The sequence below is a fragment of the Falco naumanni genome, chromosome 18 (genome assembly GCF_017639655.2).
Source record: "Falco naumanni isolate bFalNau1 chromosome 18, bFalNau1.pat, whole genome shotgun sequence".
NCBI lineage: Eukaryota > Metazoa > Chordata > Aves > Falconiformes > Falconidae > Falco > Falco naumanni.
Genome location: NC_054071.1, coordinates 2,831,071 through 2,841,111, shown reverse-complemented (window position 1 = coordinate 2,841,111; position 10,041 = coordinate 2,831,071).

The window sequence follows — 10,041 nt, the reverse complement described above, 5'->3', positions numbered from 1 at the left end:
GATGACTCGGTCTCATGCTCTTCTGCTCTCCCAGCATGTGCCTGGACATGAAGCCTCTGAGGTGCAGCACAGATGCTGCAGCGTGAGCTGGTTTTTTCATCATCAGGCATCTCTGCCCTTACACAGCGCTTCGCACCCCTCCACACTGATAATTCATTCTCCTAAGAAACTTTATACGGTTTGGGCTCCTATCCCAGTAGAATAGTATGGAAAGATGCTCTTAGGGCACAGGAAGGCAAAGGGTTAATGCACTTTCTGCTTAGCAGGCAAAGGTACATGTGAGCAAGGCTGTGTTCAGTAAGAGGCACAGGATCCTGTGCAGAGTTCCTAGAACCACCGCTCCTGGGCTGGCAACAATTTTTCTTTCTCTCCTTCCCTTCCTCTGCTTATTTTAGTAGACATCAACAGGATAAAGGTGATTTTTCTGCTTTGAAAAATAAGTAGCATCTTTGGACAAAATTATCCCATGAAAGGACTTCTGCACTGGTAAATTCTATTTCATAGCTAGGGAAGTAGTGGAGTAGTATAAAAAAAAGTGAGCATGGTGGGATGAGTTTACTTAATTTTCATTTTTTTCTTGAATCACACGAGCACCAAACCCATCAGTTCAGCTGAGTCGCTTACTGTCAGGCAGAGCAGCCTTCGGAATGGTCCGTATTTTCCTGTGACTCCCGTCTTCCCTGCTTTTGGTGCTATTCTTGTCCATTTCAAGGTGATCCTCTGCTCTTTGTAGCTCTAGAATAATTGTGAATGTGTTGTCCTAAATGGAATATCAAATCTTTGGAAGGGAGGCTAACCTTATTTAACACCAAGCTATTGAACCCACAAAAGATGCTGGTTGGTATCTTGGTCCATATGGTGGCTAAAGCAACACGAGTGCTCAGTTCTGTATTCTACAGGGGGTTTCTTACCTTTTTTTTTTTTAAAAAAAAAACCAAAACACCACAAAACCCCAAGTTACTAGTACAAGACCTGCAGTATGACATTCCTGCTGGTTAGGAAGGAGTAGGAAAGTGTCTGTGAGCTTTTCAATCTTTGTTAGTGCTTTTGCTCTCTGCAGGTTGTTTCACAGACTTTTGTTTGAACACCGACAAAAAATGGAGATGAAAAAATGAAAACAAAAGCAATGAAAAGACAAAATTAAGTCTTCAGGATGTGTACAGTGCTTAGGTCTCAGTAAAAACATGCTAGCAGGAGGTGAGTGCTTCCCCTCTATCCTTTAGAAAAGGGGAACGCAGAAGGGTGATTCCCACTTGCTGCAGCCTCAACACACCATGTGCTTCCAGAGCTGCACAGAACGATCCAGGTTAAAGCTTGCACTGATGTCTGGAGGAATCTGGAGCAGCAGATGGAGTAAATTGAATGGCATTTGAACGGTTTCCAAAACCTGGTCATCGCTGGGTTTGCACATCCCTTTCTCCTGCGCCATGACAAGGCAGAGCCGTTTGTAGTGGCTCTAGCGGTGATGCTGCGCGTCTTATTTCAGCTGAAATAAGGTCTTTTCAGGGTCGATTGTAAGGCTCAGCCTCCTTGCTGGGCTTTCCGAACTTGACAAAGTACCTCTCTGTATTGGAGGGCAAAAGGCAATGCCCAGGGTTTGCGTTCACCCACTGGCTTCGCTGGGCTCATCAATGGCTGCATCTCATGTAATTAACAACAGGTTGCAAAGTTAGCATGAATGGCGAAGTTGAGTCATACCTAGGAAAGAAAACACAGGTTGTTTCTTTTTTTCCCCAAGAAAATCAGTATTGAAGGAATTTATTTTCATGTTTTATTTAACTTCTGAAGTGTGTTAACATGCCTCGGATTTGCAAATAGCGTAACTCTTCTGTAATCCTTTTCCAAAGCCCCCAGAGAAAAGAAAGATGTTGATTTAAGATACACAGCGAAAGGCACAGGGGAACCTGCCGAAGGCTCCTGCTGCTCAGGGTCACAGGTTGCACCGCACAGCCTGCTGGCTTGGGCTCAGGCTCAAGGTTCTTGAGTGATGGAAAAACATTTGACATTATTTCTCCGTGAGCCCAGCTTGCTAACATGAGCGAACACAGAGATGCTGTAACTAGGACAAATCCCACCTTCCTCTGAAATTTCCAAACCTCTTTTTTTTTTCCCTCTCCTTTTTTTTTTTTTTTCTTTTTTTCCCCTGTCAGATTCCAGACAGATTAAATTTTCTTGGCACAGACCCATTCCTGGCAACATCCCTCCTCTAAATCATGGTAAACCAGGACTGGAAGGTTAACTGACTGACACGGTGGGAAGAGAAGGTGCCTGGCTTTGTAGATCAAATACAGCCTCATCTGCCTGCTACTCTGCCTTCTCCCTCAGGTCCTGCCTGTGCTATTTCTCATTTTCTGGAAAATCCTGATTTTGATTTGATTCCAAAGGTTGCTGAGCCCGGTTGATACTGTCATGCGTATGATAGTGTCAAGAGCGAGTACATTCCTCAGATCATAAATCATCTCAACCTGACCCCAATTAACTACAGACCCTGGATTTCATTTCTCTCCCTTCTTACTAGCCATAACAAATTAGGTCATTCTGTGTCAGTGGGACGTCGGAGCAGACACCACTGGGAAAGTCACAGGGGACTCCAGGATCCAGTTATGTTGCAGGAAGGCTGAGGGAGATGGAACTGGTTGTATCTTCCTATTGCTTTTAAACAGGAGCCATGGGATACCCTGCAGCACAGCTAAAGGAATTTCATAAAGACACAGGAAAACTATATATCTTAAAGTTTTATTTAAGTTTCGGTCACATAGAAGAGAGGCAACCTTTGATGTCTATGGCTACCACTCTTGCATAATATGATGGAGTTCTACCTGCCCAAGCCCTGGTGCAAAAATCCAGCCAATCAGTCAACCACCTCACGAGCTCAGATGTACGTTGTAGACACCTGAACTGCCTTCCCCTGTTGAAGACTCCTTTGTTTTATGCAACGCACTGCAAAAAGTGTGTGGGGCTTGTGTAAGAGACCGTGCCTCCAGCTTTCTTAGAAAATGCACAGCTGGAGAGGTGATGGTTGATAGATCTCTCAGCTTTGAGATGTTCTCCTGAGCTAGTACAGCACCACTGAGAAGGATTCATTGTTCTGTGGAATAAGAGCTTTCTGTGCTAAACGCGTCCCAAAAAAATCAGGTAAGTATGGAAAGGGTGCAGGATCCATCATTCCAGAGGCTGCGATTTGCACCTTGGATTTGAACAGGAAAATCCAAATGACTCTTTCTTAGAGTTCACTCTTTTCACTAGGTTGTTTTACCAGTAACGCTCCCCCAGTTCATCTAATGTCAAGTCACAACAGCGCAGTGACAATATAATAATGGTGAACAATCAGAAAATCCATCCCTGTGGAAGGGCAAGTGGATCAGTTTTCCAAGGACTACCAGCAGGAGAAATTTCCCGGGTACCCTAGATCCCTTCTCCTTTGGAAAGCTCATGGGATAAGATGAGAAGAGATGCAGAATTGAATCACAGCTGCACAAGCCTTTTTGAGGAAAGATAAAGGGAAGGAAATGTCCATACTGCCTGTGACTCTGAAGTTCCGATTCTTTTTTCCGATTTCTAGCTTTTTCCCCCTAATTTTCTAATTTATAATTAAAAATTTTCCCTAATTTCTGATTTCCAACATTTCTACTGCCTCTTCCTCACACACAGCTTGTCTCTTTGACTGCAGCAGACCGCCAAAATCCTTTATTAATATATTATTGGTTATAGTGTAAATTTTACAAAGCATGGAAAAAACCAGAAACCTTTGTAGAATGGGCTTGCAAACTGGAACCAGGGTAGAAATACAGAGCTTACATTTGGGATTAGTAATTTGTTTACAGGCAAGTCCTAAAACCAGAAAAGTTTCAGTGTGTGAATAGGTATTTGTGGTTTTGGACATAATTCTCGGCACCCAGCAGTGGTGGTGTACGCTACTATTTCCTCACCTGCTTCACAGGGAGTGGAAAGTGAGCAGTTTGAACACGTGACTTACTCTACAAACACCAGTCACTTGCATTTACCTTCACCCTTGTGGGGGTGGGAACAACCAACCTTAAATGGAAGGTCTGGCACGTTACAGAAGACACAAGTGACCAAGGTGGGGAATCCTCCGAGAGCAGCGGCTGAACTGAGCAGCATCTGTACTTAAACTCCAGTACCTGGCAAACAAGCAAGGCAGGCACCCAGCCCCCCTTCCTCCTGTTGTGCCTGAACAGCTTCTTGCAAGGTCTCAGCTATTCCAAGGAACATACTCGGGGTTTACGTTCCGCAGTCCTGCGCCTAAAAGCCCAATGGGTTCCGTAAGGCAAGAGAAACGCAGCCTGCAGTGCTGCCAGCAGCGTGTGACCGCAGTGGGGTCATCTCAAGTACTGCAGCGTTTCCACTCATGACCAGACTTTAAATTCTAAAGCTTAATCTGTGTATATATATAAAATATATATAAGACAAGTGTTTTAAAATATGTGCATTGTCTTCTCCCATGCCCTTATAATTGCAACTTCAATGACTTCAGCAATGGCCTGATTTCAAATTATATACAACGGGAACAAACGTGAAAGCAAGTCAGAGCTGCCAATGTTCAGAGCATTTGAACATCACCCTCCTCAAGCAGCTGTAGGACATATCATATGGCCATTAGTGCCGAATGCTGTGCCAGTCTGGTGGGGTAGGTTATTCAGGATTTCAAGAAACACTCTCAACACTAACAGCCACTTCCACACTTGAAAAACGAAGCATTTTCCTCCCCCCGCCCCCCCATAAAATTTCCCCCTGTTGTATACCATTGCCTACTTCTCAATAAGTAATGTAGCTTTTATTTGTGATAGCATTAAATGCAATGAGCTCATCCTTTTTCTTGGCATCGTGTCATCTGGACTCTGGCAGCGACACAATGAAATTACAGCAAAGACTGCAAAAAGAGAGCTCATTTTTCTCCTAAAAATAATGCTCATCAAATTGGTCCTAGCAATTGTGAAGGAAAGTGAAAATTCAAGCCAAGCTTCATATTTGAAGTTATACGCAGATTCCAAATCATTATTCTGGTGTTGTTTTCCCAGTGTTGAGTTATCTTCTTCACATATGTAAACGATGGTGAAGCAACTATGACTAGGATGGAACAGTTCAGTTGGAGGGGACCTGAACCAACCAGCTAGCACAACTGCCTGACCACTTCAGGGATGACCAAAAGTTAAAGCATATTATTACAGGCATTGTCCTAACACCTCTTAAACATGGACAGGCACGGGGCATCAGCCACCACTCCAGGAAGGTTGTTCCTGGGTGTCATGGTTTAACCCCAGGTGGCAACCCAGCCCCACGCAGCCGCTCGCTCACTGCCCCTCATCCAGAGGGATGGGGAGGAGGATCGGAATGTAAAACTCCAGGGTTGAGATAAGAGCAATTTAACAGGTAAAGCAAAAGCTGCGCACGCAAGCAAAGCAAAGCAAGGAATTCATTCACCGCTTCCCATGGGCAGCAGGTGCTCGGCCACCCCCAGGGCAGCAGGGCTCCGTCACACGTAACGGTTAATTGGGAAATGCCATAGTGCCAGATGTCCCCCCCCCCGCTTCCCCCAGTTTATATCCCCAACATGATGCCATATGGTATGGAATATCCCTTTGGCTACCTTGGGTCACCTGTCCTGGCTGTGTCCCCTCCCGGTTCCCTCCAGCCCTCTCGCTGGCAGGGCCCAGGGAACCAAAAAGTCCTTGATTTAGTATAAACATCACCCAGCAACAACTAAAACCGTCAGTGCGGTTATCAGCATTGTTCTCGCATCACGGCCAAAACCCGGCACTGCACTGGCTACTGAGAAGAAAGTTAACTCCATCCCAGCTGAAACCAGGACACAGGGTTTGATCAACCTCTTGGTAAGGAGATGTTCTCCTAATGTCAGGTCTGAACCTCCCCGATGCCACTGTGACCCATTCCCAGGTCCCTGTCCCCAGCTCCTGGGGAGAAGCCATCAGTGCACCGCATCCCAGGGATGCTGCAGGGAGGAAAGAGGTCACCCACCCCTCAGCCTCCTCCACCAAGTAGACATGCCCAAAGCTGTCAGCTGTCACAGCACCATCCAAACCAGCCGGCTGCAGCAAGGCTCTCCCCATCCCATCCCAGGGAACTTCCATGAGCAGTTCCCACACCTTGCCCCGGCACAGCCACCGATCCCCCACCAGGTTTCACACGATCTACTGTCCAGGCTGTTCCTCCATCCTCTCCAGGCCAGCCCACCTGCTTCTTGACCCCGCTGCAGCCCTCTCCTTGTCTCTCCTCCATCCAGGGAAGCTCTCTCCCTCCTGCCACTGCTTCTTCCAGGTCTCCTCACCCAGTGCCCCTCCCCACCCAGTGCTCCCCTTCCATCCCCCTTAGAGCTACTTATCTACTTAGCAGGAACCAGCCACAGCTGCACATCATCCACATCAGCCACCCCCCACCCCCAAGCCAGCCCACAGCTGCACATTATCAGTGTTAATTAACCTGCCTTCATTCCTCTACAATTCCCCCATTTTCTTATTTCTTTTCTTTTTTCTTTTCTTTTTCTTTTCTTTTTTCTTCTTAACATTTCATACCTTACGTACTTAACAATCATCACAACCTTTTTCACAAATAAACTTTCCATACAGTCCAGACAATTTGTTGCTGAACTCATACTCGTATTCCTTCTTCACTTTTATCTTGGGCTTTTCAGCTTCTGGGGGCTGATCACCTTTCTTCTCATCTGCTTTCTTGACACCTGGGATTTTGTTTTCTTCAGAGGGGGATTCTGATGAACTTGTGGCCCCTCGTCCTTTCACCTCTTGGGTCACACCGGACAGTAACCTGAGTGAGCTTTCAACAGCAGCAGATCTAGAATACAGCACTAACATATCATTCCATGTCCTGAAAAACTTAGCATCCTTGTGGTCGCCCATTTCTTCTACAAGTAGAGACACCTCCAACGAGCACCTAAACGCTGGCAAGAATACTGCCAGGACAAGGAGCAGCAGCAGCACTCAGCTCTCCTCACAGGACATGCCTTCCAGCCCCATCACCAGCTTCCTTGCCGTCCTCTGGACAGCTCAGGCACCATAATGTCCTGAAGCGGTGGGGCCAGCACTGGGTGCAGCACCCCAGGTGGGGCAGCACCAGCACCATCCGGCAGGGTGATGGCCGCGGGCTGGGTGTTGCTCTTTGATGCACCCCGGGATGGGATATGCCCTCCTGGCTGCCCGGGCACACTGCCCACCCCACTCCCCACTGACACTTGTGTCTACCCTCCCAGGGTAGAACCCAGCACTGGTTCCAGTTACATTTCATGCCACAGAGGATGGCCTGATGTTTCAATCTCCCCAGGTCCCTCTGCAATGGCTTTAACTCTTTGTCAGCGTGCAGCAACTGCTCTCCAAAGGATGAGTTTTTGATTGCCCTTGGAATATTTGACTCCCACATGCGGTTTCATCGCCAGCCCTAGAGAATTCCAAGCTCACCTTCCTCTCCAGCCGCTCTCTCAACTTGTTGCGGGCTGAGAAATTCTCACCCTGCAAAAAGAAAAGAAATACAGAAGGAATTCTCCTGTATCAGCAGTAATGAGATGCTGTGGTCCAGCTGATCTCTCCAAGATGAGTAGAGTTATTCCTTATAAGAACATCAGGATGAGGAGGTATCATCATTGCTCTGCCCAAGGACTCCAGGTGTCCCACGTCCCTTACCAGCTCTCTCCCAGCACTGGGCAAGTCCCTGCTGTACAGTTAAGAAAAGGAGGGTAAGCGGGACTATTTTTGTTTTCTTTTTGACACTTACCTATTTTAAAAGACAAAATGCCTTTGAGATGAGGCCTGAGGTTCTGATCTGAACTAATATCTCATAGCGCTACGTAACGCGAAGAGCAAATGACTCAGAATGTTTTCCACCGTGTTTGTTTCCCTTAGGGCTTTCCTGGACTTTACAAACAAGGCTGCTAAAATTGGGAGGCTTGTTCTCTAAGAAATCTTGCGAAAGCACCAGAAGAATGTAATTATTGAAGTAGGAGAACTCTTTTTGTGCTTCTTCATCTAATGCTTGAATGGTTGGAAACGCCTTCTCGGTATGTGCATTAAAGTCTTCCTGCCTGGAGTGTGCAAAGGACTCGGAGCAATCACAGGATATTAAACAGATTCATAATGGAATCAAACAGTATAAACATGTCTTCAGCGCAGACAGGAGCGCCACAAACCCTTACGTTGTGTAATGTAAAACATACCCCGGTTGTGTCTGTGTTCTCTTCTGCAAATAAACGAGGGAGAGATGTGCCTAAAATGTTTCCCTGGAACAGACAATTTCTCATCGCATTATTTCATTCTTTTTAATAGATTTTTTTTTTAAGGTGGTATTTTAAAGTTCATTATAACATCGCCCCATTATAACTCCATCCAGCTAAATGAAGGCCACTTCAAGGTGGTGACTGGCCTGAAGTCCCTGCTGCTAGTTCTTTTAATATAGAATTAATTTAATATAGAATGCAGAGGGCTGAAAAGCAGATCGATAAGAAGGGGTTGAAATATAGAAATATAGAGGGAAAAGCCTTATTTTACACTCTGTGTCATTTTCTTGGTAGAATGCACAGGCTACTGGCCACATACGTCTCCAACACATGCTGGAAATGTTTAAACTAAACCAGTTCTATGATTACGAGTATTTTGGAATTCTTTTTCTTCCAACTTTCTAGTTGCAAAATCCTTCATGGAGATTCTTGTCCTCCATCTCCTCTGTGGTGTCTGACATCACTTTTTTTCCCCGTGGAACCCCCCAGCCATCTCCTAGAGCTCCACTCTGCTCTTTCTGTCAAGGCTGACGAGCAGTTATTGTGCAGCTAGGGGAGAGGTACCATCTTTGCAACCAGCAGCCAACCTATGTTATGTGAAAGAAAGAGGCACTGGTGTCCTTCTCTCCTCCTTGCATCTAAGACCGATCCTGTAATGTCTTTCAAAACTGATGTGCAGCATGCAAAAGGAACATATTGATAATCATTTACAGAAATCTGACCTAAAGGAGCATCCGAGCTGGTGCTTTTGCAGAAAGATAGAAAAGGATCTGTGCTTGTACTGGAGCATAAGCTCTTCAAAATGAGTGTTCTGTTTGTTTGGGTTTTCAAAAGTTTTTCTTATCGCTATGTAATGCCAGAATTCTCTGAAACTTTCTGTCTTTCTCCTTCCCATCACATGAGAACGCCCTGCCAGGTCTGATCAGACCCTTCTGTTTGGCTTGTTATCTTCTTTCTGGTGTGTCTAGTACCGGCTATACCCAGACCCGGTGACCGTGTCTGTAAAGCACATTTGTAACGATGCACTGTGCATCCTTCCTGCACGCCTGAGCACATCCAGCGAGCACCTGGGGCAGGCTCTGCTCCACAATCTCCTTTGCAATTAACTTCAGACAAAACCCACCATGAATAATTCTAATGGAGAAAGATGCTACTTTTCCCTGGAAAATAACTTCCTGGCCAGATTTGTTAGTGACCTGACGCTGGGACCAGAGGTCTGTCCTCTTCCCTCTCTGCAGCTAAGGAAGGTGGATGGAGCAATGAAATCAGATCTGAGCACATCCAGCGAGCACCCGAGGCAGGCTCTGCGGTGTCCCCAGGGCTTACGGTGGCAACTGTCATTCAGAGGAGCTGTGACACTTGCTAACCCCAAGGAGTGACACAGAGAGAGAGGGTAACACGTAAACCCACGTGTCTGCAGACAAAAGTGGTAGTATACTCTTATACTGGCATTTGGGTTCTGTTCTGGACTCCCACCCTGCACAAATAAAGGTAGCCACCATCAGAACATGGAAAATGGAATCAGCAGGGAATACAACTTTTGGATCTTTCCTAATAGGAATGTAGTAGTCTGTATTTTCACTTGCTCTTATCCTGTTCGAAGGTCTGCTTCCAGCTTTGTGTGGAAATCGGGAGTTTCCGTGTCATAAATTACATGGAAAAGTTGTATTAATTCCTCTTTTAATGATGTGTTAAGCTGGAGATTGCAGTCATGTCTGAATATATTAAATGAGATTACTTGAGCCAAAAAACAGCCAATGTTGTACACATATAGACTGAAA